Source organism: Candoia aspera, chromosome 5 (genome assembly GCF_035149785.1).
Source record: "Candoia aspera isolate rCanAsp1 chromosome 5, rCanAsp1.hap2, whole genome shotgun sequence".
Lineage (NCBI taxonomy): Eukaryota > Metazoa > Chordata > Lepidosauria > Squamata > Boidae > Candoia > Candoia aspera.
The window spans coordinates 59,766,457-59,784,090 of NC_086157.1; positions in this window are offsets into that span (position 1 = coordinate 59,766,457).

Sequence of the window (17,634 nt, forward strand, 5' to 3'; positions counted from 1 at the left end):
GAAGCAACTTTGAGAGAGTGGTTCCTCAAGCCTTTGTTGAGGTGAAACACCCCTCAGAGTCTGAATAGCCCCCCTAAAATCTATTTTAGTCCTGAACATGATGTCTGTTGAAGAAAGGAAATACTCATTTCTTGATTTACCTTTTCTCTAAGGGCTCAAGGCAGTGGACGTAGCAGCCCCTCCTTCATTTTTCCCACAACAACTCTGAAATGAATTGGGCTAAGGGACAGTAATCCAGCGAGCTTCCATGACGAAGAGTGGATCTGAATCTGGGTATCCTCAGTCCTAGTCCAACACTCTAACCACCAGATTTTTTCCTAACAATTCTAGGAGAAATAGGAAGAAGGGAAATAAGGAAATAGTAACACTGATGCATCTTTAAACCCTTAAATACATTTTGAAATGCTATGATGCTTTATCCAAATAATGGAGTTCAAAGTTTGTTGCCTTTTTGGAGGCTGATCGTGCTCTGTTTATATTGCATAACTTCTTGTCAATATTTTGAAATATCAGAGCCTTGGTAGGCCAACCCAAGATATTTTGCTGTCCTTCACCCCTGCCCCATTATCTCTCGAAAATAGTAATCTAGTTCATGCCCCAGCTTTCTCCTCCTGGAGGCCAGTCAGTCCCAGCATCTTCAACCTGAAGCAATGACTTCACCCTGGCTAATGGTCCTCAGTCCTGAACATCTCAGTCTATTCATTTAGAGACCCATTTTTAAAATAGTACCAATAACGATAAGAACCTCATCACAATGAAAGCCGCCAACTTTAAAATCCCATTATATATCTAAGTTAAATAGTTCCTAATCATTTTTTTTCTCTATGTTTCAAAGAAATACAGGATTGCACTTAAATATATATAGGGTTATAGTTTAAATTGTGCATGTAAATACTGGTAAATGCTTCAAACTGTTTTCCCTTTCCCTAGGCTAATCAAAGAAGTTAATTAAAATGCCAGGGGAAAAGATGGAGAGGTTATTTGATTTTTTTGCTTGTTGTTTACTTTTTACAGAAAAGGAGAACATTCAATGAATCTTCTGGATGTTTGAATTCTAAGATCTGATTCTCTATAGATTCTACAAGTCAATAGGATATTACCATCTGTTGAACACAAACTACATTGTCAACATTCATGTATTTTTGATTGCATCAGAAATTCTAGGTGACTTTTCATTGTTTATAAACATCTTCATAGTATTCTAGTTACTAAAATGATTTCAGGAATATATATATATATATGTAGCATAAACAAACAAAGCCCCTATGCTTTTGAATAACATTCATCTTTCTTGTAGCCAATTGGCTCAATTCCCCCTCCATGTTTTTAATTTCTTCGCAGCTCCTCAAACTGAGCAAACAATTTCCAAATACCAAGAAATCTAACAGGGCCACATCTTGACAACCTCAGTTGATAGAAGTAGCTTTTCAACAAAGTGTTCACCTATCATGTGACAGTAATAATTGAAAAATGAACCTTCTCATGCAAAGTACTGTGTTATTTTTGACTGAGCTACAGTCCTTCAGGTAAACATGAGATTATCGCCACCTAGTAACTGACATTTTGATTCAGTGAAACCTTGAAACATTAGGGTTTAATATATTTGCAATCTCACCCCTATTCAGAATTAATCTGTAATATTTTTGCATAGTATCAAAACAGTAATAAATAGAAATATCAGGATAAACAAAGGCCACATTTCTAACTAGGTTTGTTTATGGGAAAGGAAGTGGTAGTTGATGGATGAGTGGATAGGTTTGGATTCATAGCAAAAATGTTAGCTGTAGACACTCAATTTTCTCCATCAAAGTACATGTAACTGAAGGTTTTGTTTTGTTTTGTTTTGTTTTGTTTTGTTTTGTTTTGTTTTGTTTTGTTTTGTTTTGTTTTGTTTTGTTTTGTTTTTAATGGTACAAGCCTCCTGATGGCTGAGTATATACAGGTTTTCAATATTTTATTTGATAACTTTAGCTTTTTTTTAGCATCTAACAAAAAACAAATATTGATATCACCTTTCTTAACTCTGGTTATGTTTAGAAGCTAAACTACTTTTATTTACCCTTGATCATCCATAAGTGCAGTTTAACCAGCTTCCACAATTGGCTAAATTAGGACAATTTTAATCTTAGTAGTTTGCTCTCTAAGGAAAAGATAGTTAGTTCTTGCTATTTCACCTGCTGTGTTCATGCAGAGCCCCAATATCAAACAACCGTGAGAACCAACTGTAGACTTTGAGACTGAGATTAAAAATTCCTATAAGAGTCAGGTTTTTGCTTCAATCTTACCTTGAAAATCCCTATATTTGTGTCTTGAACAATTTGTTTGCTATGTATGAATGCAAACCATCTATTTATCAGAATGACTGTTACAAGTGGTCTTCTGTTCTTTTACATAAACAGTGATCAGATAGTCACATAAATGCTCATAGATTATAGAAGCAATTTAATATTTTCAATTACAATTGTAATCATTTTTACCCTACTCTTCTCCTAGCATTTGATTAATATTTGATAAACTAAAGTACTGATATGTATAGCATCTTAATTTATGACAGGGAACAACTGAGTGGCAGGTTGGCACTTTCTAGCTTTAAGATTCTGCTAATCTTATGAATATTTACAAGGACTGGCCTTAAGAGAATAGCAAACTAGATGGCTACCTAATGCACTAGGCTCTAAACACTGACTAGGTGCATGTTGTAGGATGAACTATGCATGATTAATGAACTGCTTGGGAATTTATCTGTATAGATAGTTAAACATGGTTTAATTTTATTTGAAACATAAAAAGAATTCTAATTTCAATATATTTCAGATGTATGTTTAAGAGGTTTGCTTTTGTTTGTTCTTTACACTATTTTTGCATATTAACCATAATTTTTCCAGCTAGTGTCTTAAACCAATGCCAGATACATTTACTAGTTCTCAATAAATGTTGAAGGCTGTCCTGTGCTCCTGACACTGAGCAGTCTTTGGATCTGATGCTAATCTTCAGCTGCAAAGGAAAACACTTTAAAGCACTACCTTTGGAAGTCAGAAAATATAAATGTCACTTTCTATACAACATACTGTTGATTTCTGAAATGTGCTGACAGATATCAGCAGAATGAAACAAAAAGAGGAAACAAATTTGCTTTTGTTTTGCTGATGTGTATATATGCAAATGAAGCAGATTTAGTAACAGGTATCACCCATGCAAATCATATATTGTAAAAGATAGCCCAAAGTAAACAAACAACAAGCAAGATAGGAGACACCTGAGGCTTATCTCTTGGAACAGTTCAGTCTAGTATTAGATCTGCAGAGATGAAAAGTATGTGTTCCTTACTTCTGTTCATGTGATAGAAAAAAAATATCATTACAGTAGCATATCAGAATGAAGGCATATAATTCATAAATGTAGTTATAAATCTATTTATATTTATAAATCAAATTTATAAGCCACCCAGCTCGTAAAAACGGAGTACTATAAATGCCCATCTATTGCAAATTTTACTTGCATTTGAAAAACTAGCATGCTACAGGAAAGGACTTGAGCCATGTGCTGTACTATTTTTTTATCCTAAAGTAATTGAAGGTTTCTTTTCTTTTTTAAATTGTCTCATATAAATGTAAACATGACTAGGTCATGTTACATCTCTCCTAATCATGTTAGAGCTCTCAGTGGCATTTGTTATCATTGGCCATAGCATCTTTTCAAATCATCTGTGATAGTTAAAAATTGAGGGCACTGTTCTGCAGTGGTTCCACTCCTTCCTAAGTAGGCAATTCCAATCAATTTTGGTGAGGAAGGAGAGGTTGAGTCCTTGGGCACTTCAATGTGGGGTACCCCAGGTCTCAGCCCTTTCTCCTGTTCTCTAACAACTACATGAAACTGTTGGGAGAAGTGGTTTAGGTGAGGTATCATCACTATAAATATCCACCCATGCAATGGAAGCTATGACCTGGTGTCTGGGAAATATGAGAGACCAAAGGGAGTGGAACAGTCTTAGACTGAATCCCAACTCTGATGAAGCTGCTATTAGCACAGAGACCCCTCAGGTACCACATATGTTCTATCTATTGCTTTTCATGGGATTACAATTCCCCTGAAGGAGCAGGTGCACAGTGTAGGTGTTCTTAACTTGCAATTCTCTCTATGACCTTTCTTGGATAGGAAGGCACCGAAGACAGTGACTCAAGCCATTGAAATCTCCTGGTTAGATTTCTGCAATTTATTTTATGTGTGGCTGCCCTTGACAATGACATAGAAGCTAAAGCTGGCATGGAGTGTGGCTCCCTGCCTGTTGACTGACACTAACTGGTTTAGAAGAGTAAAACCTACTATAGAAGCTGCATTGCTTCTTGCTTCAATTCATGATGTTACCTATGAAGACCTTTAAGGCTTCTTTAGGATTGCAAGACAATAGGCTCAAGCCAAGGTGAAATGCCAAAAAGGATTTTATTGAATAAATATCAAGAGAGTTACAGAGAAAGAAAGGTATATCAATCCATATTTCTTCAGCTTGCCAGAAGCCCCAGAAATGGCAGCACCCTAGAACCAGCGATTGTGCAGCACCTTTTCTTCCCAAGACTTTAGATCTATGCTGAAGTTCAAACCGTCTGGGGGATTTGCCACGTTTTAATACTTATCTTAAGAAGCAATGTATATAAGCAATAACACCTGGAGACGGCTTGGTAGCCCACTTTTCCATTGACCTAATCGCAACTTCAGACAATTGACCTTCTGACAGAGATAGTTTTAAGTAAGACAATATCCCTAAGCAGAGAACACCTGGGGATAGTCTGCTTATATATCTTATAAAAAAAAATCTGGGAACTCAGCAACCCTTTGCTAAGAATATTTTAATGGGAAATGTTTCTAGTGTGCAGCCACTGCTCCCCTTCCTTAGCAGGTTGTTAGGGAACTCATGTTGTCTTTATCTTAGTTGTTGCAAATAGGCATACAGATAAAAAGCTCAAATGTGAGAATGATTTACAATGCAGTGATGCAATCTGCTTGCTAAATAACCTTTATTAACTGTGGAGTCCTTGGTGTTTTCTGAGCTTGGTTGTTTGCTTGCACACATCTCATTACCCAACTAGGTAACATCATCAGCACTAGTGAGTGTAGGGTTTGCTCTCTGTTTATACACAGTTGCCCTGCCAATGTTGGTGGGGTTGTGGTTTTATTCTTGGTAGTTCCTTGATTAGGGTATTGTTTTCTACTTGACTGTTTGTCTGGTGACTCCCCCACCCCACCCCCAGAAGTCAGGAAGACTGCAACCCTGTTAAATTTTAGAAAGTCTATAAAAATGGTGCTAAGGCCTTTAGTGTGGAGAACCTCAATTATTCAGAGAACAGTGGTGGAATTTTAATTGCACTTTTAACTAATTACTGTTGTTTTTATAAATGTAAGTTTCCTAGACTGTCAGGAAATGCAGCAGGCAAATGGTTGCATAAATGTTTTCCATATATCAAATTAATTGTATGAAAACCGATTAGACAAGTAATGATTTGTATTTGGTTGGTTAGAGAAATGTCCTGGAAATTCCAACATGGAATTACTTCACAATTACTTGCCAAGGTCTTATAGGTAAACTGGGGGCCTGCTGCCTTGTTATCCATAAAGACTAATCCAAGACAACTTCTTGTCAAAAAGGTAATCAATTCATCACTAATTTTTCTGTCATTCTAGGAAGCTTGTATGCCCTTTTCCCAGCTGTAGTGTCCTATACTGTTCCATTAAGTAGGTTGGCTCATCTGAGATGACATGTTATGGTCCTCTCTGCAATTTTTATGAGAACAAACCAAATACCAGGCACAAATGCTTTTTTGAATTTTTCCACGAAATGTATAATCAATGAAACTCCTGCACAGGCTTTGGCCCCTTCCTAACTAAATAAGTACAAGAAACCACAGTATATCCATGGATATGCCTCTAGAATCTTTTCTCCTAATAAAAGAATTTTGAAAGCAAATACTTTTTTTTATCAAATTGAATGAAAAAATGTAAGGGAAAAGTGCAGAATAATTTCTCTGCCTAGGATTAGATTAACCCAACTCATATTATACCTTACCTTTCTCTGGTAGGAATGGAGGAATTTCAGCCCATCATGTCTTATACAGCTTTAATTTTGTTCAGCTTCAGATTCTATAAAACTTGCTGCTGATTTTTCTGTGGCTAGAAATAAGTCAACGTTAATTGGCTTCTTGGGGCTTTTAACATAGCAGTCATTTGCAATGCATGGTAACATACCCTGGGAAAATTATTTATTCCATTGCTCCTCTGCCAATATGATCTGATAATATTTGTGCCTCCCACCTTAAAGAAAGTGCTTTTATGGACCATTCCAAAGTGGCTTCAGTGGTTGGTTTGTTGAGCAGTCCTTTGCCAGTAAACAATATTTGAAATAAATCACTCTTGACATCAAAATCTTTCTAGTACTGAACACACAGAGTAATGCAAAAACCAACTAACAGACCTGAAATAGAGGCTATTTCAGGGCATGCTAAAGATTCTTCTTTAAGGAAATACTAGAATATTTCTCTAGATTTAAGGCTGCTAACAAGTCAATTAGTGCAGACTTTTACAAACAAAATGTTGGAACAGCTGTTTTAGTGTTTGTACTGAGGAAAAGAAAGAAAGCTTACTCAAATGGCTGTGCTTTGGAGGAGGGGCTTTTCTTGATCAAATTAGAAATTAAGCTTTTTTAAACACATTTTATTTCCACTTATACCCTGCCTTTACTATGGACCATTCATGATTTTTTCCCCAAAGTAACCTTACAGCTGCCATTTGAGAGAAGTGAGGTGGTGGCTGATCCAAGATCAGTCACTGGGTTTCATGTTTATGAGAAGAACTGAATCAAGAATTGAATCAAGTCTACATATAAAAAGTTATAAAAATGTCAGTTTTATTGACTGATTTCAGTAATCCCCAGGCTGGAAGCAAGAGCTCCAGGGCAGCCTGAGAGGTATAATCCTTCTGATTCATTTCCAAAGAATATAGGAGAACCCCAGAAGTAGTAGCTACTATACATGCTAGCTGCTGATTCATGAAGCTAGGGAGGATTTTATTCACCTACATAATGGCAGTTCTGTCCTCATAGCAAATTGGTTAGACCCTTTACAGACAAGATTTATTACTTTGTAAGTATTTGATGCCTTGTGAAAGGTGAAAGGTCCCCTGTGCAAGCACCGAGTCATGTCTGACCCTTTGGAGGGATGCCGCTTTTGTGACGTTTTCTTGGCAGACTAGGCTGGATCTATTTTAGGGTTAAATGGGATTGTAGTGCCCTAAAAGAAAGGGCTGTCTTATAAGGGATCTTACAATAAGGTTTTTAAATGCTAGCCTTGCTCAAAGATTTGCAAATCTGCTCCATGCCCAGGTGGCAGGAATGACTTATACTCTAGGCCCATGGTGGGCTTTTGCTTTCTGCCACTCTATTGCCAATAGCTTGCAAATCAAGATGGATAATCAGCTAGAGGTCAGCCTTCTCTTTCACAGGTACCACTCCTGACTAAATAAACTAAAAAGTTATAGCCTGGTAGGTAAACTGTGGCTCACTTAGTTCCCACTGTCTTGTTCACCTCACTCCCAATAAGCTTTGTAATTTTTGACATAGATCCAAGGTAAAATAGTATTGGACTACAACACTGGCACACATATTTTAAATGCTATATGCATTTGTATTTTTCAGGTTTGTTAGTTTGAGCTAATAAATCAAAAGCAAAGGGCAATCCAATTAGTTGTTCTATTTATAGCTTTCACTGTATCACTACATTTATGGCATTCATATATCTGCTCAAAATTGCTGTGGAAAGCTGAATTCAGTCCCAATCAACCTGCTCTGCATTTGTCTTTTGGCCAACACATTCTACTTCTCCCTTCCTTGAAAAATGTAAGTCACTTGAAAGGAGATATAAGGAGCGGGGTTATGGAAGAGACCTAAACTTTTCATATTGTACAGTGTCACAAAGAAATTTCCTGGTTATAAGTGGTCATGAATGATTTAAGTATTCTACATCAGAGTACTGCCTATTTCTATTGAGAAGGATTATTTCAAGGTATCCCGCTGTAGTATGTATGAATAGGAAATGGAGGAGGTTCATTCTATGATAAATATATTTTGGAATAAGCAACAGTGTAAAATTACTTAACAAGACCAATACATTTGGATGGTGACAGGTTTGGAAAGCCACTTAATAAATCAATATATTCAGTAGTCCAAATATAACGCTTGTGCAAGTTCATGGAGCCTTGTCAACACAATGCCCTGCCCTGCTATTCTTAAAAAGTTGATTTTGTGTCTTAGGTGGTTGACATTTCATCTGGCATCAGTCCACCTAAAGGGGGAACAAATACCAATAGAACAGGTTAATCATGATGCACTTAAATCCTATTGTTTCTGCAGGGTCTTATTTACTAAATTGACTGCCATTTGTGTAGGAGCTGAAGTAGAGTACATAGTGTTCCCTCCTGCTATTTTTCTCTACAGCAACAGCCATTTGAGGTGGTGTAAAGGAATTTAGAGCTCCCCTTGGAGAAGAAATGAAAGAGCAATTACACGATGGATTTGGACAAGGTATTTTGCAGTCCAGAGACTGAAGGAAGCATGAGGAAGAAACTCAAACCCACCCTGCTTTTGTATAGTATGAGATGGGACAGAGAGAAACTTGGACAGACTTTCAAGTTTCTGTTTCAACAATAAAGTAGCATTCCTGGAATCCCTACAGTGTACAGTATGTTTCTTGATGTGACCTACCACAAAGGGCAGACACATAGACTGGATTAAGAGAAAATGACTGACCCAACATCACTCAGTGAGCTTCTGTGGCTGAGGGATGAATTGTAACCTAGTCTGCCCACTTCTAGTCCAACACCTAAATTACTACACTACATTGCCTTAGGATAAGTGAATTTAATATACAGATTAGGATGGAAATGTCCTGCAGCCTTTTAGGCCAATCATCACTTCTTCAGTACAAATTTTAGCTAAAGCATTGTCATTTTGCAGTAGGAAAATATTGGGTAGTAAAAGGGATGAGGAATATAAAATTATAATGTGAAGAAGAAAAGAGGGATACATTTTTCTCCCTCTTTTAAAGAACTAGAATCTGGGGTTATCAAATGAATGTGAATGTTGATTCATGACAAATAAAAGGAAGCATTTCTCGATGTCTTATTGATGTGCAACATTTATGCCAGTTAAAATATCTAAGAATTTGTGCAGTATGGTCCTAAAGAATACAACTAAATCTGATCTTTGTGGAGAAGGATTTCAGATATAGGCCTAGCTTTGTACAGTGTGCTATGATGAAACCATTTTGGCCAAAGATAAACTTTACAGAAATCATCTTTACAGATGAATTTACAGAAAATATATTCTCTAAAATGCAATTAATTATAGATTATCAACTAATTTTAAACCAAAAATATTTGCTTCCTAATCTACTTCATCCAAACAGAAATGCTTGTGCTTATAAGGTCCTAAGTACCTTGTAAATGTACTTAGAGTAGTAAAAATAACAATTGCCAGTTTCTAGGGAAAGAAAGATCTTTTAACAATTTACAATGCCACAAACAGTGGGGAGAGAAATTGACTATAGAAAATTTATCTCAAATTCAGAATACTGCTTGTTCAGCTTTTATAACATATGTCATCTTAATTTATGGTACTAGACCAACTTAAAAAAATTGAAGTTTAGCACAATACAGATTAAAAAGAATGTCACCTATTAATACCCTAGTATCAGCAAGGGCCATAAGCGTCGTGTGGTGCAGAGTGTTAGGCGGCAGTATTGCAACTGAAAACTCTCCCCATGACCTGAGTTCAATCCCAGCAGAAGCTGGATTCTTGGTAGCTGGCTCAGGTTGACTCAGCCTTCCATCCTTCCGAGGTCAGTAAAATGAGTACCCAGGTTGCTTGGGGAAGGTGATGACTGGGGAAGGCAATGGCAAGCCACCCCGCTGTAGTCTGCCAAGAGAACATCACGAAAGCAGTGTCCCCCCAAAGGGTCAGACATGACTCGGTGTTGGCACAGGGGACCTTTCACCTTTCACCTCATCAGCAAGGGTCAGGATTATAACACTAAAACTATTGAAACATATTTAATACTTGACCATGTACAGAAATGGCAACAGGACAAAACTGAATGACCTTTCTTGCAGTAATTCATGTGTTAGTAGATGGATTTTGTAATCATTCCCCATCTTACTACTGTATTTAGTTCAGAGAGGTATTAATTAACCAGTGATAGTCCTTATAAGATGGGCTGTTCAGACGTACGTGTGCAGTTGCCTCCATTTCTCCAACTATACATGGATATGATCTGAGTACATACTGCTCTATCTCCATTCCATTTGATGTGCTGGCAAACTTGAAATAGATGTAAAGATCCTCCTGTTAGCTCTTCCTCTTAAAAGGGAGGGGTGCTATGCAAGTCTTTTGGACAGTCTATAATCAATACCCACCAATTGTAACCATCTGATTTCAACCTCACCCATATCAAAACCCCTGAGAGTTTTTCCCCCCCAGAATGAAGTGTAAACATTCAGGAGTACAAGGGTTTAAAATTTGAAAAAGATTATCATTGATACCAAGGATAAAGATGCACTGGGAAAATAGTAAAGGTCAGGCCAACTTGAAGAAAATGGATTTCCAAGTCATGTAAAAGTTAAAGATTGCAACAAGTTCTCCTGATGAGCACAGGAGCATATCTTTATCATCCTCTTGGCAATGATGTGGAAGTGATTGGCTACTGCCTTCTTCTGAGATGGCCTCATCAATTTAGGCAAAGCTATAGTCAAGGGAGAAGAGTCCCCTTTTCTTGTATATCTTCTCTCTTTCTCCCCACCAACCCAGCTCTTGCAGATCTGATCTATTTATTACAGAACCCTTTTGATATTAGACTTAGGGCTTCATGAAATACTGACCTATGGTGCATATTTTTCTAATATTTAATCCATGGAATTAATGTTACAGTCTGCTGAATTTGGAAGGAAATCGTTCTGTTTCAGGGAAATACAGCCCATCTCAGCAGGTAAGTAAGAACTACCTTAACTTTCCAACTAATCTCTAAAGCACACTCCCCCAACCCTCCAGATATGGTGATTCTCACTAACAGCATGTGATGTAAGCAAAGATAAACTTTACTTTTGAAGCTGATAATGAAAAGGTCCTGCCTAAAAATAAATACATTGAAACCTTAGACAACTTTAATTACACCTTAGAGGATCTGCAATCTTTGACTTGATGATGTATTTATTCATCAGGAGAACTAGGAAGAAAACAACAAAAAGGAAATGAGGAAAAGCTGTTGGGAAAAAAAGGATGTGTTAAGTCCAATTTACTCAAACAGTGTCTATAGCAGGCAAGGGACTTCCAGGAAAAAAACTCCCAGGGAGCATTAACTTTGCCATTAAGCTAAATCCCTTGGCATAACAGGTTTGTTTGTTTGTTTGCTAGCCATACTATGAGCAGTAACTTTTTAAAATGGAAACCTGTATGTCAGAAGTTCGAAATTAAAACTGAATTCATTCATGCAGCTCGTTCACACATAAACATCACTAGATGTTCACAGCAGGAGATAAATATGTCAGTTTTACTGTCTCCTGTGTTCAGATACTTGAAATCTGAAGTTTTCCTATTCACAAGAAAATCTGTGGATTCTTGGAAAATTCTTTGTTAAATAGCATGCTCCTTCCCCCACCAAATCCTCATCCAATTTCATCAGCTATAGAAAAAGCCATGCTGCACATATTTGCCAGCTATTAAAAATAAATTAGAATTTTATCAGGAAAACAGAGATAGCAATCCAAATTTAGCACCACAGAAATATTTATTTATTATTCAAATTTTGTTACCACCCATTTTCCCCAAAAGAGGGACTCTGGGCAGTTTACAATAAAATAATAAAATACTATAATAATAACCAATTAAAATCCTATAAAAATAAAACAAGTTACAGATATAAAATACAATATAGCTAACTATAAAATCCAAGAGGCTATAAAAATTCTAATCCGGTGGGAGGGGCTTTAAGGCACGAGCCACCCCCACAAGTAGCTACCCACCTTCCCGCCCCAAGCGTGACAGCAGAACCAAGTCTTCAGGGCCTTCCGGAAGGTCAGGAGTGAAGGGGCCTGCCTCACCTCTGGTGGCAAGATGTTCCAAAGGGCAGGGGCCACTGCAGAGAAGGCCCGTTTCCTGGACCCCGGCAGATGAAATTCTCTTACAGACGGGGTCCGTAACATGCCCTCTCTGCATGGGGTGGGGTGGGTCGATGTTATGGGGATGAGGCGGTCACTTAGGTAACCTGGCGCCATGCCATGTAGGGCTTTAAAGGTAATAACCAACACCTTGAATTGGACCCAGAAGCAAACTGGCACCCAGTGCAGCTCACGCAGCAGTAGTGTCACACGTGCCTATCTTGGGGCAACAAAAATAACCCACGCAGCTACATTCTGGACCAGCTGAAGCTTCCAGATACTCTTCAAGGGTAGCCCCATGTAGAGCGCATTGCAGTAGTCTATATGGGAGATGACCAGGGCATGACTGACTGTTGGTAAATATGTTTACAGACAGGGATTCAGAGTAGTCTTTTATGAGCCCAGCACTGAAAGTTTAGATGAACATTTTTGCTTTCTCCCCCTTTAATATTTTTACTCTCAAATCCTTTCTTTTCCATTTATGAAACAATCTACATTTTCTGAATTCTTCTTAAAAAACAAACCAAATTACTTTTACATACTGTATATCCTTACTCACAGCTAAGTATAAATGACTCTATTGGAGAGCATTGTGCATCAGATAGAATGAGATGAGGCCAGATATTTAGTTATGTCTGAGGATCTTAGTTGGCTTCTTCACAATCTCAGGTTGATTGGTCAAGTAGATTTGTTTGTTTGATTGATTTACTAGACATTAGATCTCTGTCTATTGAGTCATCTTACTATTTCACAATAAAACAAAAACAAAATTAAAACACTGAAAACTACAATGAAAAATAAAACCAAGAAACAGGTGTTGATTTAGGTACCTTTTAAATGCCACTAATAAACCTTTTAAGTTGGTTGAAGTGCATTCCTAAGAATTGAAATGGCTATAGAGAAGGCTTAATCCCAACTTGTTGTGAGACAAGGCCTTCTGACAAGTGCAATCTAACCACTCCAGATGATCTCAGTGAGTGGACGGCTCATATCAAAAAGAGACATTTTCTTCAGAAAACAGGTTCCAAGTCATATAGAGCTTTAAACTGGCATACACTGCAGTTTCATTGGTACAGGTGTAATGTGGTCTTTTTCAGTTGTTCCAGAGACTCAACTGGCTGCTAAATTATGTTCAGATTAGTTACAAAGGCAGCACACACAGATTGTATTATAATAAGTTAATTGGTAGCTTACTAGTACATGCACCACAATTTTAAGATTATTTTCTCCCAAGGACTTCAATTCACATATAAATGGAAGTTGATAAAAGGCACTTGAGGCCACTGTCTCAATCTGGGAAACCAGAGATATTTTTAATTCCAAAACACCCACAAATAGTGTTCATCTCCTTCTGGGAGAGCATGGTTCTATTCAGAACAGAGAGATTTGGTACTTTTCTGGAACTCTGATTACTAACAGTGAGCACTTTTGAGTAATCTGGTTTCCATTTCAGATTATTAGCTACCTATCTATGTTGTCACTAAAAGTCAACACCAACTTGATGGCACATAATCAATCAAGACATTGCTGACCTCAGGCAGGGATTCAGGAGATCCCACCATTATATAAAGAAGTTACAGAGAAATAGATTTGTGTGTTATTAGCATATTAATAACCCTCAGCTGCAAATATCCTGGTTATCTCCATCAGTGGTTTCATGGAGATATTGGAAATCACTAGAGATAGAATGGTCCAATTCAAGCAACAAATGTGTCCAGAGATATCATCTACTCGAGAAATAGGAATGGAATCACTGTAAAGGAGTGCCTCTTATTTCCAGACCTCCCAAGTGATCCAAAAGGTTATCACAACTGATGGTATCAAAAGTCACAAAGATGTATAAAACAATAAAGCCATGCTTCTCCCAGCTTCCAAATGAAGATAATCAATATACAAGACAGTCTTAAACTCATAGCCCTGTCTGGATCCCTCTCTGGTGTTCAAATGGTTTGAAATAATTGATCAAAAATAAAAAAAACATATAAATGTTTTTGTTTAACTTATCTTGATCTCAGTACATCCACATCAAAATAATAATAATGATATATACATATTTGCATGGAGGGGAAATGACATTTTCAATAGGACATTCCTTTTCATTCACAGATGTAAGTGCTGCAAAACATTCTATTTTTCCTATGTAAAATCATGGAGACCTGTTACTGGTCCATGTAGACAATACTAACTTTCTGGTCTGGATTGGTCATTTTTTTCTAATTTTTTTGGATTATAGGAAGTGGGAGAGGAGAAGGTGGTATACTTCAGTTGCAACTGTTGGTTGCCTCTGCACATCTATTTCAAAAAGTTTCTCACAATGGCAAAAAATAGCTGATTTACAGAACAAGAAAATAGTTTTCATGGCATTATTTTTATGAGCTGTTTGGCCTGTTTGAATAATACTAGGCTATCCAAAAGACAATTATATCAGTGACCAAAGCCTGTTGAGTGATCATGAAATTTAATGTCCAGCACATCTGCAGGGCATGAGGTTGGGGTAGGCTGTTCTTGATCAGCTGTGATCTCTTGTTGTTGTTGTTTATTCGTTTAGTCGCTTCCGACTCTTCGTGACTTCATGGACCAACCCACGCCAGAGCTTCCTGTCGGTCGTCAACACCCCCAGCTCCCGCAGGGACGAGTCCGTCACCTCTAGAATATCATCCATCCATCTTGCCCTTGGTCGGCCCCTCTTCCTTTTGCCTTCCACTCTCCCTAGCATCAGCATCTTCTCCAGGGTGTCCTGTCTTCTCATGATGTGGCCAAAGTATTTCAGTTTTGCCTTTAATATCATTCCCTCAAGTGAGCAGTCTGGCTTGATTTCCTGGAGGATGGACTGGTTGGATCTTCTTGCAGTCCAAGGCACTCTCAGAATTTTCCTCCAACACCACAGTTCAAAAGCATCGATCTTCCTTCGCTCAGCTTTCCTTATGGTCCAGCTCTCACAGCCATATGTTACTACAGGGAACACCATTGCTTTAACTATGCGGGCCTTTGTTGTCAGTGTGATGTCTCTGCTCTTAACTATTTTATCGAGAGTTGTCATTGCTCTTCTTCCAAGGATTAAGCGTCTTCTGATTTCCTGACTGCAGTCAGCATCTGCAGTAATCTTTGCACCTAGGAATACAAAGTCTTTCACTGCTTCTACATTTTCTCCCTCTATTTGCCAGTTCTCAATCAAGCTGGTTGCCATAATCTTGGTTTTTTTGAGGTTTAGCTGCAAACCAGCTTTTGCACTTTCTTCTTTCACCTTCATCATAAGGCTCCTCAGTTCCTCTTCACTTTCAGCCATCAAAGTGGTATCATCTGCATATCTGAGATTGTTAATGTTTCTTCCAGAGATTTTAACTCCAGCCTTGGATTCCTCAAGGCCAGCTTGTCGCATGATGTGTTCTGCATACAAGTTGAATAGGTAGGGTGAGAGTATACAGCCCTGCCGTACTCCTTTCCCAATCTTAAACCAGTCTGTTGTTCCGTGGTCTGTTCTTACTGTTGCTACTTGGTCGTTATACAGATTCTTCAGGAGGCATACAAGATGACTTGGTATCCCCATACCACTAAGAACTTGCCACAATTTGTTATGGTCCACACAGTCAAAGGCTTTAGAATAGTCAATAAAACAGAAATAGATGTTTTTCTGAAACTCCCTGGCTTTTTCCATTATCCAGCGGATATTGGCAATTTGGTCTCTAGTTCCTCTGCCTTTTCTAAACCCAGCTTGTACATCTGGCAATTCTCGCTCCATGAATTGCTGAAGTCTACCTTGCAGGATCTTGAGCATTACCTTACTGGCATGTGAAATGAGTGCCACTGTTCGATAGTTTGAACATTCTTTCGTGTTTCCCTTTTTTGGTATGGGGATATAAGTTGATTTTTTCCAGTCTGATGGCCATTCTTGTGTTTTCCAAATTTGCTGGCATATAGCATGCATTACCTTGACAGCATCATCTTGCAAGATTTTGAACAGTTCAGCTGGGATGCCGTCGTCTCCTGTTGCCTTGTTATTAGCAATGCTTCTTAAGGCCCACTCAACCTCACTCTTCAGGATGTCTGGCTCTAGCTCACCGACCACACTGTCAAAGCTATCCCTGATATTGTTATCCTTCCTATACAGGTTTTCTGTATATTCTTGCCACCTTTTCTTGATCTCTTCTTCTTCTGTTAGGTCCTTGCCATCTTTGTTTTTGATCATACCCATTTTTGCCTGGAATTTACCTCCAATGTTTCTAATTTTCTGGAAGAGGTCTCTTGTCCTTCCTATTCTATTGTCTTCTTCCACTTCCACGCATTGCTTGTTTAAAAATAATTCCTTATCTCTTCTGGTAACCTCTGGAATTTTGCATTTAATTGGGCATATCTCTCCCTATCACTGTTGCCTTTTGCTTTCCTTCTTTCTTGGGCTACTTCTAGTGTCTCAGCAGACAGCCATTTTGCCTTCTTGGTTTTCTCTTTCTTTGGGATGTATTTTGTTGCCGCCTCCTGAACAATGCTGCCAACTTCTGTCCAGAGTTCTTCCGGGACCCTGTCTACTAAGTCCAGTCCCTTAAATCGATTCTTCACCTCCACTGCATATTCCTTAGGAATATTAGTGAGCTCATATCTAGCTGATCTGTGGGTCTTCCGTAATCTCTTGAGTCTGATCCTAAATTGTGCAAGAAGAAGTTCGTGATCTGAACTACAGTCAGCTCCAGGCCTTGTTTTTACCGACTGTACAGATGTCCGCCACCTTTGGCTGCAAAGGATGTAATCAATCTGATTTCGGTGTTGTCCATCTGGTGAAGTCCATGTATAAAGCCGTCTCTTAGGTTGTTGGAAGAGAGTGTTTGTTATGCAGAGTGAATTGTCTTGGCAAAATTCTATCAGCCTGTGTCCTGCTTCGTTTTGTTCTCCCAGGCCATACTTACCTGTAATTCGAGGTGTCATTTGACTGCCCACCTTAGCATTCCAGTCTCCTGTGATGAAAATAACATCTCTTTTAGGCGTGTTGTCCAGTAGGTGCTGTGATCTCTAACAGTTACCTTTGTTGTTAAAAGAGGAATGACAAGTAGAGAGCATTATTCTCAGTGACTCATGGACAAGTATATACTTCTTTCCTTTAGGAAGACAGGTAAAATGATATTTACTTATCATATTACTAATAGATGGAATGAAGTGATGGGCAAAAACTAGTATTAGGAACTCTTACAGGGTAAATATAATACAGGATGAACTTGATAACCTTGGAAATTATATTTTCAAAAGCTAATGATCTGTTTGGGTTCCTTCATGTTTTATATCTTTTTCACTCAGTGTCAGGATATGAATGTTTAAATTATGTGCTCCAAAGCTCTATGATATGCTTCTACAATGCTCTAAAGTGTTTTTGAAAAACTGTAATACGTTCTTATTTCCATAACTGATGGGGCTTTTCCCCTTCCGTCTTAATTGGGGTTGCATTTGGAAGATATT